The sequence below is a fragment of the Felis catus genome, chromosome C1, assembly GCF_018350175.1.
Source record: "Felis catus isolate Fca126 chromosome C1, F.catus_Fca126_mat1.0, whole genome shotgun sequence".
Taxonomy (NCBI): domain Eukaryota; kingdom Metazoa; phylum Chordata; class Mammalia; order Carnivora; family Felidae; genus Felis; species Felis catus.
This window is the reverse complement of record NC_058375.1, coordinates 184,622,416-184,650,233: the sequence shown is the minus strand read 5'-3', so window position 1 is coordinate 184,650,233 and position 27,818 is coordinate 184,622,416. Positions and strand designations below refer to the sequence as shown.

The window sequence follows — 27,818 nt, the reverse complement described above, 5'->3', positions numbered from 1 at the left end:
CTGTATGCCAATACAGATAGCTATCTGATGCATCCAACTTTTACATTTAAACACATAAAAGCATTGCTTTCTTGATACTTCAGGACTATCATACTTTATCTGCATACTTTAATACAGAACTATTGCTGTCGTGGATACCTAAGTAGAACTCTTAATCTGAAAGAAAGCAGTTTTATAATACTGTAAACGTTAAAACCATATCATTCATTCTCCTGCTGACTTCAAATCTGCGGATCAATAATTACAGTGAAAAAATCCTTCAGACTTTAGAGTTGAAATGTGAGTTTTCAGACTACCTCAATACAACTTTTGCCATTTTTTAATAAAAGAACCCTTTTACTTCTCATCTTAAAATAAAGCAAGGAAAAAATGAGAAATTAAAATATCCTCCTTCTCCCTCCCCTTTTTGTTTATTTCTGAGTCTTTTCTTCATTTCAAATGAGTTTTTAAACACATTTGGCAGTCAGTACCCCTAATCATTCAAAGAGTTGTGTGACAAGGGGGAGCTGGCCAGATACCATCAGTTCTTTTAAAATGTATTAGTCTTTAACCACCTGTCTTCTCCCTTAAAATTTAAATAGAAAAAAAGTATATATTTTGATGAGGAAATCAGCTTAATGATTCTATAATGGCGCTTTGGGATACATACTTCAGCATGTCTCATGACTTAAGACTTGTCAACATGATGGAAATGAGCTCATTTGTTCAAAGTTTTTCTTTTGGTAAAAATCATCCCTTTTACCACAATGGGCCTACATGGGATAAATGAAATTGATCATCAAGGATGAATGTTTTTTTTATTGCTGGCTTTGTCTTTATGGCCCAACGTAAAACTATATTTTGGTTTCCGTATTAGCAGTCTGCTTCTGTCCCCAGGGTAAGGAGAACAGGAACTCTGTTGTCACACTGTTGCCAATAATCTCTTCCGTGTTCATTGACTTTCCACCTCATAAAATACGTTTTGACTATTAAGACACTACTACCTGGTGATCTATCTTATATATCCTCAGTCTGGTTACACGCTTGTCATGTAAATACATGCAGCATCTATTGGCCTGGTAGTTTTAACTGAAAGGATGTCAGTAGAAGTCTGAGCCCAATTCTTCCAAGCCTGGAGACCATCATATTCTGAAAGTAATCTGTAGCTTGCATGGATATAGTAAATCTTGACCAGGGTGATCTGAAGCTATTTCATTCTAAAAATACAGACTCTCTCAAGAAACAAAAAACATTTTTAGATAATGTTTTCCCAGCATTTTATTAGGATTCCAAAATCTCAAAATTATTTTGGGGAAGAAAAGCAGTGCTTCCTCTCCCCAGAGGTTTTGATACTCTCAGGGGAGGTAAGAGAGAGGGCTCAGATAATGGAGTTCAAGGTGGAAATAATGTTGTGTGATGTGACAGGGAAGGAAGAGCCAATACCCTCAGCATATCCTTGGGCATGGTAACATTCGTGGAGAGGGGAAAGAGGATGGAAACCAGAGATGAGAGAAACACCACCACTAGCCTGAGGCACAAGGTGCAATTTCTGCAGATAAAAGTTGGAAAATACAGAAAGGAAAACCTCATGTTGGCAGTCATGAATAAACTAATGGCTATATTTTGCAAAACCATAGAAATTACCCTATGGCAATCAGATTTCATTCATTTAATAAAAGTTTAAGAGTCAACAAGGTACTGGGTATTCCATCAGGTCCTAGGAGTGAAATGGTGAATAAAGCTGCATGTGATCTTACGCGGTTTATAGACTTGTGAATAGACAGGTATTAATCAAATACAGATAGGACTGCAGGTTAAAATTCAGGTACTATGAAGCAGAGATATACGATGTGACGAGGGCAGATTGTAAGCACCTGACCTTGAATTGAGACTTAAAGTATAGGTAGCAGTTACGTTACTTTTCCATCAACATTAAAAGGGTCAAAATCAAATAATAAAGTGTACACATTAATAACAAATCTAGGCTTTAGGTTTTGTGTATCTGAGATTATTGTTAATTCATAACCTCATATGCTATTCAGATCTCACAATGTAAGGCTCACAGGCAATAGTTTTACTATATATCTATAAACTTCAGTTTTCAGTTGAAAATCTCAGATGTTTCCATTTGCATTTAGCTAAAAATTGGCAAGAAGATTATCATCTCTGATCCAATTTTTTTAATGGAAAACTAATTTTGATTTATGGAGTGGCAAAAATATAAACATTTTAGATAAATCTTTTGCCAATTTCTAGATAAAAAATGGTTTTAACTGTTAACTTTGGCCTTTTGAAGGATTATTTTTAACTGAACATGTCAATGTTTTTACCCTATAGTGTTTTTCTATATAAAGTCACACAGCATTACCTTGTTCTGTTTCACAGTACCTACCCTTTTATGAGACACTGGCACTTGGCTCCTCGTTGGTAATAGTCACTGTCTAATGAAGTCAGTCTTCATATCACTACCATCTTTTCAGGCAAGTGTGTGATAGTTATTAGCACATTATGTTAAATATGGAAGCTCTTTTAAAATAAATTTAATATCTTCTGTGATTGCTTTTATAAAAAGAAAGATACTAGTGAAAACTATTCATGATGATCAATATTAGCATTAGTGGTCCATTTGTTGGTGGTCTGGAGATACACACTTAAAAAGAGGAAGTAAAAAGGAAGCTTACTGAGGGAAAAAAAAACATTCTGAGCAGCATCTTTACGGGAAATTCATTATAAGCAAGTTAAGAACATCTAAGCCTTCTGAAGCTTCCATAGGAGAACTAATTTGATTACTTCTAAATCCTTGCTCTATAACTTTGTGGGGTGTTTTTTTTTTCCTTCCCAGAACCTATTTTTACTAAATAAATAGATATTAATACTGAAAGTATTTCTCTATTTTCTAAAAAATACATTATCTGATCCTTTCACCTTGACTCTTTCATAGCGCTCTTGGCCTTTCCCTTTCAAAGCATTTATCATCCTTTGTTTATGCGCTTTATTCTTAACTATGTGGAAATACTTTAGAAGTGATATTCCTTGACAGCTGACCCTCATCAGTTTCAGAAGTCAATCCAGTAAGCCTGTTTTAAATGATTTTAGGACTCAGTGCAGAAAAGTGTAACTTTTGATTATCTCAAGAATAATCCATTTTGGATTTATTGCTCACATTAAATATGAGGGAGGATGTTTTTTTTTAAGCTCTCCAAAATTCTGGTTTTACATTTCACTTTTTCAAAATGTGATATACATATGTACAAATACATACATATGTATGTACATATATACATACAATTATATATAATTTAAGAAATTAGAAATGTCTTAAAATATGTACATGCATTATATGTACATACACATATTTTCATCTGTTATATATAGTTGTTTAAGATTATATATATGTATGTCTGTATGTATATATAGCCATACATGTATATATACATTTTAACAAATTAAAAATCTTAAATATTTTTTCATTTAAAATAGTATTAAAATTATAAAGTTTGTGGCAATATTTTACAGGTTATTATAATATAATTTATATACAATAAAACTCAATAATTTTAATTGTACATTTCTAATTTTTATTTTTTAAGAAATTTTTAATTATTGAAATATGGTTGTCATACAGTGTTATGTTAGCTTCAGATGTACCACACAGCGATTCAACAAATTAAATATACCTTTTTACAACTTTTGAAAAATAATATATTCAATCTCTTGTGACCACCACAAAACTCAGGATATAGAACATTTCCATCGCCCTAGTTTTTTTGTGCCCATTTGCAATCAACCCCTTCCTTCTGCTTTCTATCATTATAGTTTTACCTTATATTTTGATTTTGTTTTCCTTTTTCTAGTCATCTCTTTCCCCCCAAAAGACTGTAAGCTCTCTGAGATCACAGACTGGGTTAGTCCGACAGGAGATTGGATTTGGAAATTGAGAAGAAAGAATGCTCATATGTGTAGATTTCATGCAGATTACACTTTACTGCAGCCAGCTTGAAATCAATTGGACAGTAGATAACATCAAGTTGTTTGATCCTCAGCTCTCAGTTCCATCATGAGACACATCCTGGTGGTTGTGATAACTAAGCTAAATGAGATGAAGGTGCTGCCACATTGTGCAAATTACTCATTAGCACTCCTGGAGTCCCTGCCACATCACCCTGAAACACTGTCAAAATCACCCCGTATGTTTGCATCTAACTTTCATATTTCAGGTATAATTCTGTGTCACGTTATTCACAAGTCCATTAGCACCCATTAGCCCTAACGCACACACACAGGTGCACTGCAATGACTCAAGACTGACCAGCTGCTTGTGTGCTGATTATTGGCTGTGCTGATCATCTGCTTCATGACTTGGCCCATGAGGGACTGAGCAAGGCAGGTCTAAGGTCTACCTCAGCCTATTTGATTCATCACCATGAATTCAGTGCTCAGCACAGGTCCTATCACAAAATAGTCATTCGATATGGATCTGTTGAATGAGCAAATGTGAAGCCTCTGTTCACCCATCTATAAAATAGAGCTAAGTTACAGGGTCTACTTCTAGGCAAAAATAGATGTACAACACTTACCCTGATACCTGGCACATATTGGATAAACACAGACAAAATGTTTATTGCTATGATCAGAGAATAGTTATACAAATTAGAAGCCTAGGTTAATTATCCAGAAGCTCCAAGAAGGATTTTTTGTAACTTGTCTTGCTCTCAATATTTCTTGTATTCAGAGAACTCAGCTTACGGAATGGCTGTAAAATTAACACTCCACAAGCATAGTGTTAGGCACCGGGTCATGAAAGCCAGAGAGCCCCTAGATGATTTTCTTACGGACGTTAGAATTACAAAGAACATTAAGATTGTCTAGTCCAACCCCTTAATCATTCATAAGAGAGTTAGTAGATTGCCCCCCTGGGCAAGTTAACTGTGGTATGGGAGCCACCAGTTTCCTTCCCCTTCTGTCCCCACTCTGCCTCTGTTTCACTTTCTCCTGTCAACTGGTGAGGCATATAAGTCCCCTAAAATTACAATATGATTTGTCATCTATTTTTTTTTAATCAGGGGATTTATTTTAATAAGGCACACTAAAAATAATCAATGTGGAGTACATAATTTATATAACTTCTGGAATGTATCAACATCCTCTTCTTTTTACTTGGGTCTACACTGTTATCATCTGTTAAGGTCATCCGATTCAGGAGAAGGAAAAGAGAAACTAAATGTTTACGCACAGTTTCCTCACAAACATTCAAATACAAATCAAGCACAAAGGGAAAAGTGAAGGAGAAAAGAGATTCAGTATGAAATACTGAACTTCCTCCATACCTATTCCCTAGTTTCTTTCAAGCAATTTTTTACACGTGATGATTTTAAATTATTAAAAACAAATAAAATAAAAACACCAAACTTGCTATAAATCAGTTGGGGTTCACACTCATGTTTCATCTTCTACCAAAATTTATTTTAATGACTTTATTACTTTGTTTTAGTGACATGGTTGCAGTGGATAATGCCTATTCATAACCAACTGAACAAAGCTTCTGTCCAGTAAGTTCTACAAGGCATTCAGTTGGGACTGCCTCCTGGGACATGATCCGGGACAATTCAAATAATAAAATTGTTTTAATAATACACAGATAACAAACTTTTACATATTGAAAAGAAACAGTTCTGTAGTTGAAGGGGACTATGGGGATGCATGATGGGATTTCAAATCCTAATGTCCATGTGGAAACAGTAAAAAGGTTTAGAAATGAAGTTGGCAAGTGAAAGCTCAGAAAGATGCACAGCGTGATACACTGAAAGTCATGTTTACAGAACTTAACAGTGCTATGAAAATATGAGTGACAGACAGAAGGTAATTTTAACAAAGACAATAGCATTGGGAATATTACTTTCTCTTAATTAAACTTTTTCACTGGAAAAATGAGACATGTGCCAGGCTTAAAAAAAAATTAAAAAAAGCAAACGGATGAACTACATAATGAAAAGTGTTTATCCACCACAATTCCTAATTCCTCTTCCCAGAAACAGCCACTAGTGTTTACTCAATCTCCTTTTATCTGCTTTCTGAATGTTCTCCAATGCCCACTGAGGGCACATCACAAATGCTTGAGAAAATACAGTTTCAAAATGATGCTTATGGAAGCAGACTGATTCCTGCAAGCCCTTTAAGGAAACCTATACATTTTTCACATTTCTAGGGCATCGTTTCATAAACCTACACTAAAAATCATCCAAAATTGAACATATTGGAGGCAATCAGCCAAAAATCAAGACTACACCATGTTAAGCATTAAGAGCCAAGAAGAGTGACTGGATGTCATGTGCAGAGCTGTGAAAACCCAGCCCATCTTGACAAAAAATAGATTTACTGTATACCGTGTACTGTAAATGGCAGCATGTGGAGCGAGCAATCACATAAGCTAAAAGAAACTCTGTGACAAGCCACATCGCCAGCTCGGCGGGGCTGCGACGCAGACGAACTTTCTGGTTACTTCATCTCACAACAGTCTTTTGGGTATACTATGCTGGAGCAACTAATTAAGGTGTACAGTTTCCAACTCATGTCAGCTGTTCTAGGAATCCAAGCAAACAGGTCTGGGTGACGTGAAATTGTTTAGCTAATTCACATCGGTCTCTGAGCAGGTGGTGTGGCACATCCCGGCACTGGGGCAGACACAAAAGTACTTCACAATCCCAGGAAACAGCAGCATCAAAATAGAGTAAAAACTTTTTAGCATTAGAGGGTAGAGACTGTAAATACTAGTACTTTGGGCACTTTCACTCGCTGTTATTTCTGAAAGTGAAGCGAATTATTAATAGGGGGAAAAGCTGGCTTTACATCTCATACATCCTAATCCGTAGCAAAAGGTAGTTGACAAGTGATCCTGGGAAGTTTAATGATTTTAGACCATTTCTTCTTTGAATAAAACACACAAGAGTATATACCATTTAGTTATTTGCCTTATGGCCATCATAGATGTTTAGCATGAAGCCAACGTGCTAAGGGCTCCTAAAATCAGTTGGTGTACATTTCTTTCTCCCTTAGTGAAAGATGCCATTTAAGTTGTATTTTCCACTTGAGAATTAAACAACACATGATAACTTTACTACTGTGGGTATTCTGTCATAGTTTAGTGCTATCAACATACTTGGTAAATATGCCACATGTAATGTATTATTCGGTATTAAGTAATTTATGATTAATCATAGAGCTACCAAACATTTAACATGGTATACATTTAATTCTATATTATGTATTATGCCACATGCTTTACAAATAACATATTTTATGTTATGCCATATATATATTTTATGTCATTATAACAGTAGACAATGTATCTATATAATTATAAAATAAAAAAATTATATCCACTGCTTAAACCTACAGATTTCATGTTCGCAGATTCTTCCTTAAAATCAGAGGCACTTAAGCAGTGTCGGAGAACTTGATAAATTAATAACAGTGACATTCCAATTTAAATAGTTAACTTGAAGCTTCAAAGATATATATCTCATATGCAGGGGGTTGTTTTCCTCAGCAGTTACTGAATATCCTGTGCAGAATTATACTCTGTATTTTAGTATGAACAAGGTGATATTTTCAAAAAACTGTAAGATTGTTTTCTCGTATATTTGTGTAATTATAAATAGAAAGTCTTCAAGCACTGTTATAACTTTATTGTATGGCAGTCTTTAAGAAAAACAGTATTTACTGTGAAAGATGATTGCAGTTTCAATATCTGTTTCCTCATATTATTAAAAAAATGGCTCATACATTTAGGCAGATACCATATACACTAACTTTAGTTCACTTGGAAACACTCTAGTTTTTTTTTTCTTTATGATCTTTATATTTAAAATAAATCTGAAATAAGCTCTAATTCACTGAACATGCTGCACAATAATTATACATATCTTCTTTTAACACAAAAGTATTCCGTTACAAAGGTATGATCAATTATTATTTTTTAAAAAATAGAATTTACTGAAATTATATAGGAACAAAACCACATTGGTCTTCATTTTATCTGAGAACAAAAATTGTTGGGACTCGGGGTGGTTGGAGAGAGGAAACCTAACAAGAATTGGTTCCTGGGAAGAAATAGCTTTCCTAGTAGCTGTATTATAACAAAATCAAAAGAAAGTGACGGACGCAGCATTTCTTAGTAACAAGGCAATGACACTTGAGATCATTCCATATTTAAAGCCACAAAGGTAGAATGGATGGACTTTATTTCATCAAGAGATTAAAATTTGGGGGATGTACTGTCCAGCATGGTGACTATAGTCAATAATATTGTATTGCATATTTGAGAGTTGCTAAGAGAGTAGATCTTAAAAGTCCTCATTGTGAGAAAAAGAAATTTTATGTAGCTATGTAAGGTGATAAATGTTAGCTACACTTCTGTGGTGATCATTTTGTAATATATTCAAATATCAAATTACGTTGTACACGTGAAACTAATACAGCGTTATATGTTAATCACACATCAGTTTAAAAAAAGATTAAAATTTAAGCCTTCCTTTCTTCGTCTCTCTAACAAAGGCACTTAGAGGTAAGAAGCAAAGGGCTACTTCTCCATCTCCCACTACACAAGAGTGTTTTCAAAGTTCATTAGAACTGTATCCTGAAGGACCATGGATACGGCATGCACTTTGCAGAACACAGATGACTTATCACCATCTCTTTCCTATTTTAATCCATTTGGATAAGAACAAGAAATCTTTCTGTCCCTCTGCCTCAAATGCCTTCAAAACAATTTGTTTTTTCTGCTACCACTTTCTTTATAATTATGCTATGTAATGCGTATTGGACCAAATTAGCTATTTAGAGTTCAAATCTGTTACTATGCTAACACATTCTATCATCCATTTCTTTCTTTCTTGAGTCAGGACTCGGAGCAGTTTCTTTGGGGCAAAAGAATGTATCCTTCTATTTTTGTTTTTGTTTATAAAAGACAGTCCTCTTTGTAAGAACTGCATCTGTCTCCCAAACTGTCATTCAGAAAAAAAAGAAGCAAGAGTCTAAGCGGAATCCAATGCAGTCTGCAGTTTTAACACCTTCCGTGGAAGAGGCCGGATAGTGGATAAGCTACCATTTTGTGGTTGTTCATGGTATGGACAGAGGCAGGGGGCAGCTTTGAAAGGTCAAATCATTCCAGTTTCCTCAGGCAAAGCCAACTCCAGATCAGGCAGAGGGCCTTTGCCTGTCCACCATTTCTTTCCTCTCCTGTGGGGGTGGGAGGTTTCTAGCATCCATGCTAACAAGCATTTCCCGTAGCTAGATTGGGCTCTGCCCACATTCCATCAATTTTTGTTTGTTTGTTTGTTTGTTTTGAATATGCCACCTAAGCACATACAAAATTGCAAAACTGTTTGCTTGAAAACTGGCAAATGATACAAGGGTATGATTTTTAATAGGTCCATGTACCCTCTTGAAGTTTGGAACTATACAATTTGCTTGAAGTTTCTTATTATAAATAATCTTGTTTCTTTACAAGTGTGGTTTGGCAATTTATTGGCTGGTCCCTTCTAGTTCATGGTGTTTTCTCTGCATTGGTCTCCAAGTGTGATTTTTTTTTTAAGTTTCTTTATTTTGAGAGAGAGAGAGAGAGAGAGAGAGAGAGAAGAAGAAGAAGAAGAAGAAGAAGAAGAAGAAGGAGGAGGAGGAGGAGGAGGAGGAGGAGGAGGAGGAGGAGGAGGAGGAGGAGAGAGAGAGAGAGAGAGAGAGAGAGAATCCCAACCAGCCTACTGAGAGGCTTAAACTCATGACGTATGAGACCATGACCTGAGCCAAAATCAAGAGACGGCCACATAACTGACTGAGCCACCCGGGCACCCCACCCGAATAGAGGTTCTATCCTGTGAAGGAAGGCCACTGTTCTTCCAAAGGAAGAGTCAAGCACTAACGTCGTTTCTGTTCTCACTCTTCTGTACAATGAGTGGGTGACTAACAGATCTTATATCCTTTAATATTCTCCACACCTTAATACTTATGGATATTATCATCTTTATGACACAGATGTGGAGGCTGAGGTGCAGAAAGGTTAAGTAATTTGTCTAAGACCAGAGCTGTATGAGGAATCAAATTTGTCCTCTACCACACTAGCTTCCTGGTTTTAATCAACAGATGAAGCTGCTCTTTCAATACCACCATCTTGGTGAGAAAACTACATGCTAATTGAAAGAAAAACAGTTGGTATTTATTTTGTATCACTGTGATATTGCGATTTATAAGAAGAAATATATATTTGGTCTTTGTTCCCCTTTCTGGCAAAGAGTTCCCAAAACCTTTGGAATTTCCTAAGTGAGTTGAACAGAAAAGGTCTCTTTTGTTACGTTAATGAGACGACTTTTGCACTGCACCTAAGGACGTGGGCAGGGAGAACTAACCCTGTGATTAGATGATTGGCATTTTCAATCCCACAGCCCTGACCTTCTGGGAGGGGAGAGGGGCTGGAAGTTGAGTCAATCACCAGTGGCCAACTGAATCAATCATGCCTGTATAATGAAGCAGCCATTAAATGCAAAAGGACAAGGTTGGGAAAGTTTCCAGGTTGGTGAGTCTGTGGAGACCGGGGAGAGTGGTACACTCAGAGAGAACATGGAAGCTCCTGACCCTTTCCCCAGATCTTGCCCTGGGCGTCTCTTCCATCTGGCTGTTCCTGGGATACGTTTTTTAAAATAAAGTGGTGATCTAGTAAGTAAAATGTTTCTCTGAGTTCTGTGAGCCTCTCTAGCAATTTAATTGAACCCAGGAAGGGTGTTGAAACCTGCAATCTATGGCTGGTTGGTTAGAAGCACAGGTGACAGCCTATACTTGAGATTGGCACCTGAAGTAGATGGCAATCTTGTGGGACCGAGTCCTTAACCTCTGGGATCTGAAGCTAGCTCCAGGTAGTTAATGTCAGAATGGAGTTGACTGTAGAACACCCAGCTGATGTCAGAGAATTGATCCTGTCGAGGGGGGGAAAAAGACGCACACTTTGGAGATGGGTATAGGGGGCATAGTCACTCTCCAACAAAGACTTTCAAGTTGTTTAGTTTCCTAAATTTCATTACATGGAAACTATCCACAAGTTTTTAGACATCATTCAATGGTAAATTGTAGACAAGGTTACAAAGGAGCATCTTGCAGTCAAGATGAAGTACACATTGCAAGGAAGTCACATTCATATTCCTTCCCAGGCCATCTCTATTGAGAGAGATTTTAAACTTACTCCCTACTACATTGCCATGTTTTGAACTTCTCTTGTAGACGTTATTCCCTGGAGTTGAACCTCAATTCTTTAAAAATGCATCCTGGGGGCACCTGGGTGGCTCAGTCGGTTGAGCGGCCGACTTTCGCTCAGGTCACGATCTCTCACTCTGAGTTCGAGCCCCGTGTCCGGCTCTGTGCTGACCACTCAGAGCCTGGAGCCTGCTTCCGATTCTGTGTCTCCCTCTCTCTCTGCCCCTCCCCTGCTCATGCTCTGTGTCTCTGTCAAAAATAAATAAACATAAAAAAAAAGTAAACATTTAAAAAATTAAAAAAAAAACAACAGAAAAGGAAGTCCTTTTAAAAAAAAATGCATCCTGGCTAGTGTGGACTAATTAAATGTGTGAAAAGTTCTTTACTCTGTTCTAAGGAGGATAATTTGCCCCTTAAAATAATTTTTGAGTGTGTGCCTTAGGATCTAGGCAAACTTTTCTAAAATACAGACAACTATGGAGTAATCTTAAAGATAGCCTTTTATTATTTTAGTACAATTTTAAAAATATGCTAATAAAATTTGAAGTTTTGCTCCCATGAATTGTGATCAGAGCATGCCATTAGGTTTTAGATTTTTATCTAAAGATATAAAGATATCTCTGCGAATATAGGACAAAAACTGCCCAAGGTTAATAAAAAGGGGTGAGGCACACATAGTGCAGGAAATGGGTATCGTGGCGCCTGACACACCACAGATGTTTATAATATGCAATAACTGTTTTTGAAAAAATGCTTCAAAAAATTTTAACACTTGACAATTGTCTTAAGTGACTATGTGCCTGCATAGGATCTAGCTGGTTCTTGGTCCACAGTAGACACTTCAGTCAATGTTTATTGAATCAAAAAATGAAGCAAGAAAGCAAGGAAAGGAAGGAAGAAAGGAATTTAAAATTAAAAACTAATTGGCATTGGGGCACCTGCATGGCTCAGTCAGCTAAACATCCAGCTCTTGGCTTTGGCTCAGGTCATGACCTCACGGTTTGTGAGATTGAGCCCGGAGCCTGGCCCCACTAACAGCAGGGAGCCTGCTTGGGATTCTCTCTCTTCTTCACTCTTTGCCTCTCCCCTGACCCCACTCACACACACATGTTTTCTCTCTCTCAAAATAAACACTTAAAAAATAAATGGCATTAATTACGCTGCATGTTTTCAGATAAAAGAATAGACATTAAAAATGCGCTTTTTCCTACTTTCCTGAGCTAAATTCATTTCTAAAGAAATTCCAGATAAGAGTTTTTGTTTCCATTGAGAAGTCTGCAGAAGTATAATGCAGAACATTTTTCTGACATTAAAAATAATACCTTTACTTTTTGCTAAGGAGTTGAAAGACCAGAGTTTAAGGGGAAAAGCAGTGAATTATTTCAATAAAATCCACAAATGTATATTGAATGTCTAAAACTGGTGCTCTGAAAAAGGCACAGACAAGTGATACATGATAGCTACCCTCAAGGAGGTTGAAATTTGGAAGTGGAATTTCATCAATGACATAAAAGACAATCACAAGAAAGATACTGATGACTTTCCCAAAGAACAGTGCAAATGCAGCGTGTGGGCTGATCTAGACATACAGTTCTCAGTACAGAGCCAGAAGAAGACAGGCTGATGGGAAATTCACTGGATGACCTCAGACCTGCTTCTTTTCAGTCCCTGTTTGTAACACTGGACTATCAATTTGTACCATACACTAATTTTCATGGACGTATAAAGATGAATAAATGTGCATCAAAGCAGTTTGATCTCTTAACAATGTAAGCCATTACTCATGTAAAATATTAGCATAAATATGTAGCTCTTTTAAAGGCCATCCAGGTGCTCACTGAATTTAAGTTCTGTTTGGAAAAGCTGTAGGTGTTTGTCAACAAATAACTGTGGGCACTGACATATAGAAGAAATCGAACTCTTTCAAAATGCATTCCAAATGTTCAAGTGATGTTTCTGATGATAAAATGACTTTTCTGCTGATAGACATTTCCTACTGTGTTTGTCAAATGGTAGGTTCATGGCTTAGTCAGGGACAAAGTTATTAAGGACATAAAACGCCATCTGGATGGAGCTAATAAACATAAAACATAACCTTCAGATACACTGCTGCAGTGGCCAGACTGTGCCAGGCCAGATTACCCTTTGTTTGTGTTTAAATCTGAGCCATGTTCTAAGCCTTCGACTGTGGGATCTTTAGGTGTTTCCCCTTGACTCAAATGCACAGATTCCACGAGGTGAGCGGATTCCCTTTGGGCACCCCAGCACGTATGCATTCAATGCCCCTATGACTGACGTGTAATTTCGAAACTGTTCTTACATATTTTTTTAAGAAATTTCCTAAAGCAGTCATTTTATTGATGGAGAAAGTTACAACTCTAAAATTATACAGTGAAATGCGTCTCACATTATACAAACTTCTTTCTAGTGAAGTCTAAGGAAGTAAAACATTATATCCAGGAAAACCGGACCATTAGTAAGTCCCTTGAAAAACATCATCTCCAATCCAAAAACACCATGCAAATACCAAGCTTCGGTGCCTAAGTTTGGTTGAAATAGAAAAATCAATATGTTTCTATATGAACTTGCAGTAATATAATCATCTGATCTCTCTCATGGGTAAGACAAATGACTAAAATTTCCAAAGACACCTTTAAATTATTTATGGTTGTATAAACAGTTTGTTATATTAAAATTATATATATGGTTTGTTCCAGTGATTCATGATATATTAAATTATCAGGTAATGGGGAACAGATTCTTGAATAATATTCCACAGAAAGACTCTCTCACAAAAGTCAGCAAGTTATACCCTGGTGCTCAGGTAGTATATGACTGAACCTTCATTATTAGGAGAAATATGATTATGGTGAACACTGGGCTGTGCCACCCATGTCTATTTCCCTTCAGGAATGAAGGACTTACTTCTCAGCTGTAGGGAGTGTCCTCAATAGACAGTCCTCAGCTGTTAGCCATCCTCAGGGATTGTCTCAGCTGACTGCACCACTCAAGGGCACGTCCTTTACTGGGGCTTCCCATACGCAGCAACTGATCAGTTTGGGGGGTAGAAAAGCCCAGTCCTCTTGCCACTACTTGGGTCAAATTTGGGTCACCATCTCATTTTCAAAATACCCCTGAGAGTTGGTCTAGGTTTCCATGAAGCCTGTGGGGTAGTCCAACTCCTCCGTCTAATCCCCCTTCCTTCTCTTCCACAGGTGTGGACCCCAATGAGCACTCCCCAGGACACCTCCCAAACACTCATGGCTGCCTCAGGCCTACTTCCTAGGGAGACCCACTGACATCAACAATCTTCCCAGAGGATAAAGAGACTTAACTGTACTAGCTGGGAAACCCTTTGCAAACTCCCTTGGCCCTCACCAAGCGAGAGATGCGGTCTCTCACTCTGCGGATGTGCCCCAGACGCTAGTCAGAACCGGAAGAGTTAAACAGATTTAGTGACTAACAAGTAGGATTATTTTTAAAAGAAAAATCATAAAACACTATGAGCCATGCTATGCAAATTACCCTGAAAGCAATGGCAGTAAAGGCTGACTACTCAGCAACATCAATCCATACCCACAGGCCTCTGCAATTAGTCTACCATGGTGAAATCGCAATGACAGACACATGTTTCATTCTTCATTTCTGTGTAGCCTCAACATTTGAAAATTTCCTCTCTTCCTAAGTAGGAGACATTTCATTAGATCAGAATGACAGCTATATAGTAAGAGTTTTAAAGCAAAAATGCAGATTACAAGTGGGAATGCTATGCAAAATGGTGATTAAATTAATTATGAGGTCTTTTTAAAATTTTCAAAGCCACATTATGTTAATATTCCCCAATAGATTAGGAATCTGAATGCTTTTCTTTCAAACACTAACAGCATTAGGTAGGATTATGATGGTGTCTAATGCTATTTGGTTATTAATATTTTCCTTATACTCGTTTATTTTGGTAATCCCGTCTTTTGTTGACTGACTGAAGTTGATTTTACTCATGAAGACAAACGTTTATGCTAATGAGAAAGAGATCTTCAGAAATGTATTTTGCCAGCCTACTGTGACCCCACACTCTTCTGGTTTACCTTTCGACACTAATCACGTGGGACCAGATGCCATTGCTTAGGCTGTTGTCTTCTTTTGTGGGAATAGGTTTTTCTACTCAATTCTACTTTGACTATCAGGATTCTCCCTTGAAAGTCTGTCCTGAGCTGGAGGGTTTTTAAAGCTTTTAGGTTGGGCTTAAAAGCACTTACCGAAGTGGCTTTAATACAGGCAAAGCTTGAAAGATATTATTAATTAATTTTTTTTTTCCTAATTTGATGATGGAAGATGATTTTACTCATGGCTCAGAAATGAAGTAGTTGACTACAAAATTCAATGACAGTATCCTGATCTTCCTTTAACAATGAACAGCTTCCATATTCCTGATAAACCTCTCCCTCAGGCTTTGGAAATGCCACTCAAGTTCAGCTCAAGTTCCACCAAGTACCTCAGATTTTCAGCTTCCTTTCCAGCTCTTCTCTTCCTTCTGTTCTCTCACTACCCACACCAGGCAGTCTGCCAGATGCCGGAGATTCAAAGGGTAATAGTCTGTAGTCCCTATTCTCAATAAGAGGAGGGTCTTATCCTACAAGAACGACTCTTGCATTTCCAACCTTTTACATTTACATTGTATTCATTTAACAAAAGGATTTAATGAGCATCTACAAGGTGCCACACTTTATTCCAAGAGCAAGGATTAAACAGAAAAAAAAGGCAAATCCTGCCTTCACGGAGCCTTTTTTTACGGGGAAGGGGGTGGAGAAAGATAAAACACCAAATAGACAAGTTAAACACAAGATATACTAGATAGTCACAGCAAACAAGAGCAGCAAAGAACAGACTCTGAAGCCATATTTCCTGTGTTCAAACCCAATACCACTTCTTACCACTGTTACAGATTAAGTACAACCTCTCCATGCCTCCAATTCCCCAATAGCAAAATGGGGATAATGCTAGTATTTCCCACTTAGTGTTGTTAGGGGATTAAATGAGGCAATATTTTTAAAGCCTCTAGAACAGTGAGTGGCACGATGTAGTATTTATAAAATAAACAATAGGGATAAGCGCTCTGAAGAAAAATAAAGCCAGGGTAGGATATGGGGAGGGTGAGTGAGGAGGTGCAACCTTACACACGGTCATCAGGGAAGGTCTTGAGGAGTAGGTGACCTTGGAATAGAACCTTTAAAGAAGTAGGGTCCCAGGCTTACAGACACCTTCAGGAGGAGTGTTCCAGAATGAACAAGCAGGTGGTGCAAAGGCTTGTCGAGCAGAAGCATGCCCAGTGTATTCAGCAAGGAAGTGTGGCTTGCAAAAATGAGAGGGGCACAGAGCAGTAGGAGGTGGGGTTCACCCCCTGGTGCCTCTGTTGTCACCCGACTTAATTTCCAAAATACATTTGAGTCATAATTATTTGTTTTTTTTTGTTTTTTTGTTTTTTTCCCCTTAGGGATTGCTTTCAGACACAGAGTCCATATTTTCTACAGATTTTCCATGGCTCTTTGAAAATGGCAATATTATCGTCCATCTCCAATCTTCACATCCTTTCTCAGTGCCTCGGTTGCTCAAGCATTATGGGCAGTGCTTCTGTAATGAATGCTCCTGAGAATCTGGGGATGTAATTTGTCTTAACTTCATGGTTTGAACTTGTTCAAAGTGGAGCTTAAGTGGAGAAGCCTCCTCTCTAACCAGATGCACATCTGCCTTGAGTCCCATCTTTCTATTGTGTCTGTAGTGCCTTTTCCAGAGATTTCTCTCAACACCCACAACACCCTCAAGCAGTTAAGATACCTTTTCTGTCTTCCTCTTGTTCCACAAATATCTCAGTTTAGGGGTCCCGAGGATCCTGCATGGCATCATTAAAACAGTTGCATTTAACTTTTCCATATTGGTTTCTGATTTTATGTTTTTCCTTTTATCTTTGTAAGAATTATTTAAAATTTGAGGTTATCATGGGGCGCCTGGGTGGCTCAGTTGGTTAAGCGTCCAACTTCGGCCCAGGTCATGATCTCGCAGTTTGTGGGTTTGAGCCCTGCGTTGGGCTCTGTGCTGACAGCTTGGAGCCTGGAGCCTGCTTTGGATTCTGTGTCTCTCCATCTCTCAGCCCCTCCCCTGCTCATGCTCTGTGTCTCTCTGTCTCTCAATAATAAATAAATGTTAATTTTTTTTAAATAAATAAAATTTGAGGTTATCAGAAAACTTCCTGGGTAGCCTTTTTTTTTTTTTTTTTTTTTGCTTTTCTTGTTTTTTTCCTTTTCTTTAAACTCCTATACCTTTTACTTTGTTTGCTTTCAAAGATCACAAGAGATTGCATTGTCACAATATGTTTATTTAGCATTTTCCAAACTTCCTGACCCATTTTCCTTTGATGTGGTATCAGACATCAAGCAGGGAACTTAAATTATGAAAATGGACTGGCTGGGGCTTTGGTGAAGTACAGAACTTCTTATGGAAAAGGAGCAGCTGCTACTCTGTTCCAGATGATCAGCTGAGTGCTGTCACACCTGAGTACTATTCAGAGATGCTGAAAACCCAGAATTTTTAGATGCAAGTTACATTAGTTTCCTAGGGCTGTGTGTCTAAGTGACTGACTTACTGTCTCGTAGTTTGGGATGCTGTAAGTCTGAGATCAAGATGCCAACAGTAATGCTTCCTTCTTAGGACAGTAAGAGAGAATCTGTACTGTGCCTCTCTCCTAGCTTCTGGTGGTTTTCCTGGCAAATGTGGCATTCCTTGCCTTGTAGAAAGTATCACCCCAATCTCTGTCTTCATCTTCTCATGGCATTCTTGTTGTCTGCATGTGTGTGTCCAAATTTCCCTATTTTAATGGCACAAGTCATACTGGATTGGGGGTCTGTTCTACTCCAATATGATGTCACCTTCACAACTTATACTTGCAATGCCATCTGCACCTATTTCCGAATAGGATCACATCCTAAGGTACTAGAGGTTAGGACCTCAATACTTGCATTTCGGGGAGACACAATTCAACTCAAAACACAACGTACTGATTTTAAAATGTTAGCAGTAATTTCTTAATTTTTTCTAATTTTTAAAGGCTTTGTTTTTTTAGAGCAGTTTTAGGTTCACAGCAAAATTAAGAGGAAAGTACAGAGATTTTCCATACACCCCCCACAGATGCACAGCCTCTCCTATTATCAACATCCCCCACCAGAGTGATGGGCTTGTTATAACTGATGAACCTACGTTAATACATCATAATCACCCAAGTCCGTGGTTTGCGTTCGGGTTCACTCTTGTTGTACATTCTATGAGTTTGGACACATGTGTGATGACATATATCCATCATTATGGTGTCACACATATCATACAGGCTTTTTAACATCTAATTTATTTGTAATCCCAAGGTAGACCATGCAAAACATACCTTCAAGCCAAACCCAGGCCATGGGTCACAAGTCTATAACTCCGCTTCAGTTTTTACCCCTGGGATCTCAGTTGCTTTTCTGCCTTAGGTGGTTTACAGAGCAATCGTGAAGCTTAAGCTACTAATGTGACTAGATCCGGGGTTATTCACTTTTACAAATGACAGACAAACAAATCGTGGTTACCTGCCAGTAAGCTCCTATAGCACCTGTTTCCCTAACCAGGTCTGTCTTGATACTTAATATGTATTAATAACAGGTATGGAGAAGTCCTCAAGGTTATTCACCCCAGCGCAGGCTTTGGTGGAGGCCTCTGAGTATTGTGGTCATTTAACCGTAATGAACAGTTATTGTGCTTACATTTTTTGAAAAGCATTAGCAAATGAACCCAGATATTCCCCAACTGTGCATATTTAGTCAAACTTCATTCATATACATCTTATTCTGCATATTGCATTATAAATAATTGAGATGAAGGTAAAATTGTAAAATACTCAGAGTGATTTTTGTTTACAAAATATCAATTTTTTAACTTCCCTCTGAATATAAAAACATGATTATATGGTGTGTGTTTGTAAAAAGAGGAACCCAATAAAATTTCACTAGAAATTATGAAAAACATTGAACTGAACATTTTAGGCCAAGAGATTAAAAGAATATTTAGATGCTGTTTTGAAAATCTGTCCCTTTAATGAATTGGGAGATGAAAGAAAGTTTTCAAAGTGGCTAATTGCAGCTATTAAAATTGCATGAGGAGCTTTCTGTATTATCTATAAAAATTCAGCTTGTAGATTTTCACAAATTTCTATCTCTAGAGTAAATAAAACTATGAATAGGAAATTTCCCTCATACCCCCCTTCTTTTGGAAGTTGGTTGCATATTTCCACAACAGAGAGGTTATGTTTGGCTTTAGATGAAAATTCAAATTATCTCCAAAACACTACAACCCTGCATTGTTTCAGGTCTTATAGTTATGGAAGACAAATTGCTTGGTTGTGTAGTACTTTTCTTTTTACCAGTTTTTGCTTTTACAGAATCAATAAGTCAAGCTTCTCCTTTTGGAAGGTCACAGTCATAACCTAAGTTCTTTTATCAAAATGGGCCTTCTCATGCAATTCAGGTTTAGATGCACAGCTTCTTCACAAAGGTAAAACTAGTGTTAATTTTCACAAAGAAGAGTTAATGGAAGCAAAGCCTTTGAAAAGAGGTCATGATGAGAGAACTGTGTCAATAATGTAAATACATGGGGAGATCCTGAGGTAACTCACTTTGTTGTCAGACATTCTGGCTGTGAACACAGAGCTTGATGCTATCAGCTAGACTGCTGAAAGCTGAGCCCTTTCTATTCCTCTCTAGGCCTTGTATTTTGTATTTGCACCAATCTGGATGCTATCTGCAAACAGTAGACCTCAACTCTGGCTTACTTATGAAGAAGATGAAATTCACCAGACGGATGTCAGAAACTTTCTGAATGAATAAGAGACTTGGAGAACCAGACCAAGAAAACTGGAGAACCAAGGGAGACTGGGCAGCAGGAATCCATACCAGAGACAATACACAACTCATACCACAGGCGCTATCTGGTTAGGATGACACAACAGAATTGCTGCCACAGAACTGCTCACTAGCCACTGGCACTACAAGTAGACCTCTCTGTCACACTACAGGTCTCTTAATCTCACTGCAACTATAGCCAGTGGATTAGACACGTTTAGGCCAAACCCATGTCCTTGCTTGCAAAAAGCAAGAAAAACAACCGCTTTACTTTGGTTTCCAAAATGGAATGTGGAGCTCTTCCTCCTACTGATTCTGGAATTTCCTTAAAAAGGAAGCATATTTAATTCCTGGTTGCCAAAGTTGTTCAAATTCCACTAAACTCCACCTCTTTGGCTCTCCAGCATTTATATACACCCTTCTTAGAATCACAGGTCCAAAAAATATGATACGTGTTACTCCTTCATTTAATAAAACAACACACTTACCTCCTCTTCGAGGGAAGACAAACCAAGATTCCTTCAGACGGTGCCCTCAAGCTCAAGCATAAGACTTTGGAATGACGTCCATTTTTCCTCTAGTTTGGTCACAATTCAGAATGGGTGTCCTGGTGCCTGTGGGTTAAATTGTAGAGTTATCTGTCACTAACACTCTTGAAATTCAATAGTGAGAGATAGGAAGAGTAGTGAAAAGAAAAAATAGTTAAAACATATATATGACACAGCAAGGAGGGAAAGGCAGGTGAAAGTTTTAGTACTTATTTCAACAGCTTGTCATGGCAATATCTATAGTATCTATTACTTTCCTCCTATGTTAACATTCCATATTCATTTTACCTTCTTTATTCAATGGTATAACATAAGCTTTTCTTCTTGAGGAATCTGTATCTTGATGTTTCTAGTCACATAGAGCGCTATCAAATTTAACCACTGGATCTGGTTGTATAAAGAGGTATCTCATACAAGATTACCTATTTTGTTGTCATTATTGTTTGTTTGTTTTTAGCATCTATTTTTCCCGACATTAGGACCCCCAGAAAGTCTAAGTATCCACTTCCAATTCAATACAAACACTTTTATAACTCCTGATTGAAGCATTGCTCCCTTAGATAATAAAACCTCTAAAAAGTAGAGCCCAGAATCACAGAGTGGAGAAGCAAATGTTTTTGCCAATCTGGTGTTAGTTATAATTGTGAGGGGTGCCACCCTACTGCCATTCCTTTGGAATTTGGGAAGAAACAGCAACACATATTGGTTGAGATTATACATTAACTCAGAGGATACATAGAATCTCACAAGGCAGCATTCCAACTTTGCAGAGTGATTGGTCATCTGACACTTTCACAGAGCCCTGAATGGCTATTTTACTATTGTACAAGGTTTGGAAGAAGGGTACATAACTGCAATAAAATCCCATGGAAATTGATAAACTGCTTTACTTTTTTATCTCAGAGGAATTTACACATGAAATATCTCACTAGTGTTTGAAGTATTCAGTAAATCCGTGGGTGGTGGGTTGAGACAAACATGGCAGGCAAGCAAAACAAAACCAACTCCATTGAGTGTCTATTCCTATAAGAAAATAATAATCTGTTCTTCAGATAGCTGTCTTGACTTTGGGAGATTTAGAGTTAATTACTATTTCTGCTGGTAAATTGGAAAGTCAGCAAAGCAGTAGCCCTAGGGTGCTGTTGAGCACTGGAGCTGTGTAAAGGAGCCCTGGCTGTTTAGACATGAGGGCCAGGAAAGATCTCCAGGAAAGGCTGGAGTATGAAAGTAGACAGTACTGCTTTGATTGTTGGTAGTTTACTGGACTTTCAGAGATGGGGCATAACGAAATTAATCATGCTCCCTTTATTAGCAAATTCAGGTTCTGAAATACATCTATTGCCTTCCAAAGTTCTAAGGAGATATACTGTTTTGGTATCACAGAGAAAAAAAAGTGGTCTTTTAAGGAGTTTTCTGTTTGGAAACCACCAACTTCAAAATGAAATAATTAAGAAGGGAGTGAAAAAGAGGAATTCCCTTACTACCAACATTAAGATTGGTAGGCAAATGAGTGCCAGAATCAGTCATAGATTTCAACTAAATATGACGTTAAAGCAACTGGACAGAGGAGGAGAAATGATCCGTGTTTCATTTTATAACATATTTAGCTTTGCTTCATCAGCAGTTTACCTAGAAAAAGGGCAGGGAAACTTGCACCCCCAATGAATACCATCACCAGTATACTTTGGCTCTTGATTCAGAGAACTAAGCTCTTACTGTTTTTTTTTTTAATTCCACAGATGTTTTACTATCGAACATGTGAAAATTGAGGCTATCAGTCCAATGTATCCTTCTTCTAGCTTTCCACTATTTTTTTCTACACTCTTCAAGAGATGAGAACTTCTAGGAAAAAGTGTGATGGGAAGCAAGAGTGAGGACAGAATAGTGGCAGGCTGTCTGATGAGAGTCGTAGTCACAAGGAAGTTTCTGTAATCAGGGGGAGGAGTCTTGGCTGTCACACATCTTTGGCACTGTGATTTTTTTATTCACTCTACTGGTTCAACGACTCAAGAGAACCAGATTAGGGAGAGTAGGAGAGGATCCTGCCTCAGTTATTGAGAATCATGAGAAAATTCCCAACAGAAACCTAAAGTTACAATAGGATCAATGTACAGTGACCTTCTCCCCAGATATAGAGCTGTTCACTAAGTGGACAGTGAGAAGGGCAAGGGACAGCTATGCGTTCTGCATTAAGACACACTTGGCGGTGACACACCTCATTTATAGATTCATACAGAGAAAAGGAAGTGCTGTATGGCAAAAGGTATTGAAAATAGGACGAATAAAACATCATTTTAAAAACTAAGAGGTTGAACCTATGTTTTGAAACTAGGAAAATAGTTTACAGTGAGGTTAATTGATTCAACAAATATTTATTATGTGCCTAGTATATCTAGCCATTGGTGGTCTCTGGGAGATTCCATAAACAAAAACAAAAACAAAAAGACACACATAATTTCTGCCTCCATAAAGTTTCAGTCTATCTTCTTCAGGGGAAATATGGCCAAATAAACAGGCATTTATAATTTCATGTGGCAAATTTTGTAAAAGTGGAATTACAGACTGGTACAGAAACACACAGAAAGAACAATCAATCCAAACGGGGAAGTTCCGATGACTTGGTCAGAGATGAGGACCTAGACAATGTGACATGTAAGTTGTAACCTAACTTATTAGTAGGAGTTGATTTGGTAAATGGCAAAAGAGGAAAAATGTCCACGAGCATAGTGCTTGGATGGAGGAGAGCAAGGAACTCCAATAATTCAGTCTTGCTGGACCATAGGAGTGTGAGTAGAGAGAGACAGGAGCTGGTGAAAGTGTCTGGGCATGGCAGGGGTGGCGTCGTAGAGGGAAACAGAGGCCAGAACATGTGGAGCCTCTTGAGGTACATTAAGGAGTGAAGACTTTATCTTGAGGTCAATATAAAGCCATTAATAATTGTTAAGGAGAGTCGTGTGATACCCTTGTGACTTTAAAACCTGCTGCTGCAGCATGGAGAATTATTTAGAAGCAGGTAAGATGAAAATAGAGACCAAACAAGAGGAAATTGTCATCATCAGTAAAAATAATGGCCTGAAATGATGTTTAAAGAACATACTAAAATGGAGAGAAGTGGATGGAATTTATTGACAATTAAGAGTTGCAAACAAGAACATTTGGTAATTATTTAACAAACGCGATGACACAGATGGGTGAGTCATGGGCAACCTGGGTTTTTCTGGCTTTGGTGGTGGTGATGACGCATTTACTCTGAGAGGAAAAACACATAGATGAGTGGGGAAAGGTGCTGAGTTGGACTTATTATATATTGAATTTGAATTTTCTGTGAAATATCTGAGTGAAAATGTCTAACGGGTAGTTGGAGATACGACGCTGAAGCTCTGGAAAGATAGCTGGGCAGGAGCTCTAAATTCCATAATCGCCAACACATAGTAAGTGAAGACACTGTGCTGTCTGAGATGGGGGCAGAAAGAATGTGGAGAGAGGGGATGAAAGGAAAACTTCACCTGGGAGGATGGAGAGATCTCGGTTGCAAATGTGAGAAGAAGCAAAGAGGCGCGATGTAAGTCAGGTTGCCCTTCGTAAGTCAGCCATGAAGGGAAACGCGGGAGAGAAAGCAGCAGAAAACAGAACCGCCAGGCATTTGTGTTTGGAGCCTAGGAATTTATAACCATTCCAGGCTAAAGGGCAGAGGAAGCTTTCCCTTTCTCTTCCAGCCAGAATTCTCAGCAGCCCTGATGTAGACTCGCAGGAAATATAAAGGAAAGGACTGAGTGATGAAATGGGATGCTGGAAATGATGATTGGTCCAAGCCAGTTTATAAAGAACAAATGGAAATAAGAATATGTGTTGTGATAAATAAAAGGTGCCCTGCCCTCCCCATTCTTTTTGGAAGACTTCCTCTCAAGACAGATCACTTAGATTGCAAGATAGATCATGATAATGTTGTGTTTTGTTATTGTTGTTTTAAAAAAACCTGAATTTAAAAAGATACAAGCATCCAGGAAGAAAACAAAAGCAAAGCGAGGCAAAACACAACAAAAAAATGTTTATCTACAATGTAAATCAAATAAGGTTAATTTCAGACTCCTCTGGAATACTAAATGGAAGAAAGCAGAGTTTTTGAGGGGGGGAGTGACCAAGGGAATTATACTTTTGTATTTATTTATTAAGAAAAAACCAAACACTTAATTATTCACAATATCCAATTGAGGATAGAAAAACCTTGAACAAACCACCCCAAAATAGAATAGCTTCCTGGATTCTTTGTATCATGGAATTTGACAAGAATCATCCTACTTGTCTGCTCATCTGCCCATGAATACGGAGAGGTGACTAGATTTGTCAGGTTGCTTGTGGGGGACTCCATCTTTTCTTTATAATCATCTTTTATGTTACATTGGTTAGCAAAGGTCAGGAAGATTTATTCCAGCGTTATCTGATGGATGGAATGGTTTTCTAAATTGAATTGCTCTTTAGCTTCCTCCAAACTACCAGGTACCTTCCCCCACCTATTGTCCATGCTGGGAACTTAGTAGCAAAGGAGCCCTTGATTCTCTGCCTTTAATACACCACCAGCAGGTCTTAAGGAGAGGTTCTGAGATCGTCTTAGTAGATGTAAAATATTTGTGTCTATAGTCTTCAGGAAAAACCATTGGGAACAACATCCTCTGAATTCTTATGTGTTCGTAATAAGTCTTTGTGAATTTTATTGAAGGTGATATTGGCTATATGTAAAAAATTTTGGCTTGCATTTTTTTTTAAGATAAAATGTTTTGTCACAAAGCACGAGGTCAATCCAACTTTCTTTTTCTTATGAATTTTTTCTTTCCCTCTTATTTTTATCAGGACATCCAAAGCAGCCACCCCCACTTTATTATTAAGATACAATAGTTAAATTGGAATATTCTTTGTCGTTGATGATATTGGGTAAATTTTTCAGGTTGTCCTTTCAATAAGTAGGTTTTTTTTTTATCATCTCTGGAAATTTTCTTTTGTGATAGTTTTTAGTATTTGTTGTATTCCAGGGCTTTGTTTTACTTCTTTGTGGATTATTTTCACAGTTGTGTTGGACTGCCCTTACCTTGCCCCTCTCTTTTCTCCCTCAAATACTTGTCTGTATTTCTGTTAGCTTTCTGTTTTTCTTCTTTTCAATTGAAATTTCTCTTGTGCTTTCTATGTTGTTTATTTGTTCTTGATAGTTAAGATTTCTGAAATGTTTACTCAAAAAAAATCCTTTTCAGGAGCTCCCGGATGGCTCAGTTGGTTAAGTGTCTAACTCTTGATTTCTGTTCAGGTCATGATCTCATAGTGGTGGGATTGAGCCCTGTTCATGGGCCTCTGCGCTGGGCATGGAGACTGCTTAGGATTCTCTCTCTCTCCCTCTCCCTCTGCCCCTCTCCTGCTTGTGCTCCCTCTCTCAAAAAAATAAATGCTATGTAATATTTTTGAATAAAGTAGGATATGTATAAATTACATACCTAGTACATTCAATCACTTATTCGAGCACAAAGAAACAAAATATTGGTATGCCCAGTCATTAAAAAATTAAAGAAGGCACAATTACACAAAATTTGCCATAAGAGAGTTTACTCCTGACATATATTTTTGAAAATTAAGTATAGGTGTATATGTATAACATTTAAGAATTTAATAATAAAGATTTCCAAAACTGACTTTAAGAAAGCAGACATTTAAGTAATTTAATGATTACAGAAAATTAGTTACCAAAACTTACTATTAAATAAAATGTAATAATTCTAGGGATTTTTATAGGGAAATTATTTCAAATTTTTATACAAAGGATATTTTCTGTAATGTTTAAACATTGCAAGAAGTTGCAAATGTCTCAATTGACAAAGTCAGTATAATCTGGATACTGAAGCCAGACAAGGATACCACACACACAAAATCTGCAGACCAATTTGTAAGTAAATAGACAAATCATTCCGTGTACTCTATACCAGTATAATATATATTAGAATATAATTCTATTCTAGTATATTCTATATTAGTTATCCTATACTAGCAAATCTTTTAAAATGTTTGTCTTAATGTTTTTTTTCAATTCCAAAAGTAATACATACCTAAAATATTTTTAAAAATGAAATTCTAGCTAATAGTATCCTAAAGATTGCTAATAACATACAAAAAGGAAGTAAGATTCATTTCAAAAATGTGTAGATGCTTCAGCATTAGAAAATTAATTAGCGTCCAGGAGTTCTTCATTATCCCAGGATAATAGAAGCTGATCTTTAGAAGTCAATTCAGTTAAAAGAGAAACCATACTTTCATAGTATGTGGTTTTTAAAAATAAAAAAGCTTATTGGGAATTTATCTAAATACAAAAATAAGTTTGTGAAATGTATTTGCTTATACCTAAAAAATATATAGCTAATGGAAACTATGACCTAATTTCTACAAAATAAAAATGAACCAAACATTAAGAATTGTTTTTAGTACTTTTCCAATACAATTATATGATCACATTTTCATAATTATCATAATAGGTCCTCTGGCAAAATTTTTGGAGGGCTCCATGCATTTTCCAAGGGCTCTTTGATCCACTGAGAGTCAAAGCATTCTCTCTTAAATACATTTAATGTCATCAACATTTTTGATGTTTCCTTCTTCACACACTGTACTGGTTTAAATGTCTGATTTAATGGATTGTGTATGATTGTATCAGTGCCTTTGTGTATGTTTCTAGCAATTGTTCTTCTACATTATTTTTTCAATTTTATGAAATCATGTTTTATGCTATTTTGCTTTACAATTGATTTGCACTGTCTGATGCTTACTGTCTAAAATCATTATAATGTGTGAAATTAATATTATAATGAGATATGCTCATGAGAAAGGGACTAAATTTAAAAGTGTTCATGTTGTTGGTGAATATTTTTGGATTCTGATGACATTTACATCCTTATGTAATCTTATGAGCTCTGGGGGCTTAAATAATAAATAGTATATCAATGAGACCACAAATTTCCTCCTACCTCCTCCCTCACACACATCATAAATCTTTATTTCAACAGGTGAAAGGGGAAAAATGAGAATACGTATCTCTAAAATAACGGAAAAAAAGTATTCAGAAAACAAAACATTCTACACTAGAAAAAAAAAACATGTA

At 37.2% G+C, this 27,818-nt stretch overlaps 1 long non-coding RNA gene across 1 annotated transcript in view; it reads right to left on the bottom strand.

Moving 5' to 3' along the window:
- The window catches only part of LOC123379235, a 251,028-nt gene that overhangs the window by 43,640 nt on the left and 179,570 nt on the right, over nt 1-27,818 (bottom strand). The window contains exon 3 of the long non-coding RNA XR_006583464.1: nt 20,627-20,752. This is a non-coding gene — a long non-coding RNA (uncharacterized LOC123379235). The remainder of the gene's footprint in view (nt 1-20,626; nt 20,753-27,818) is intronic.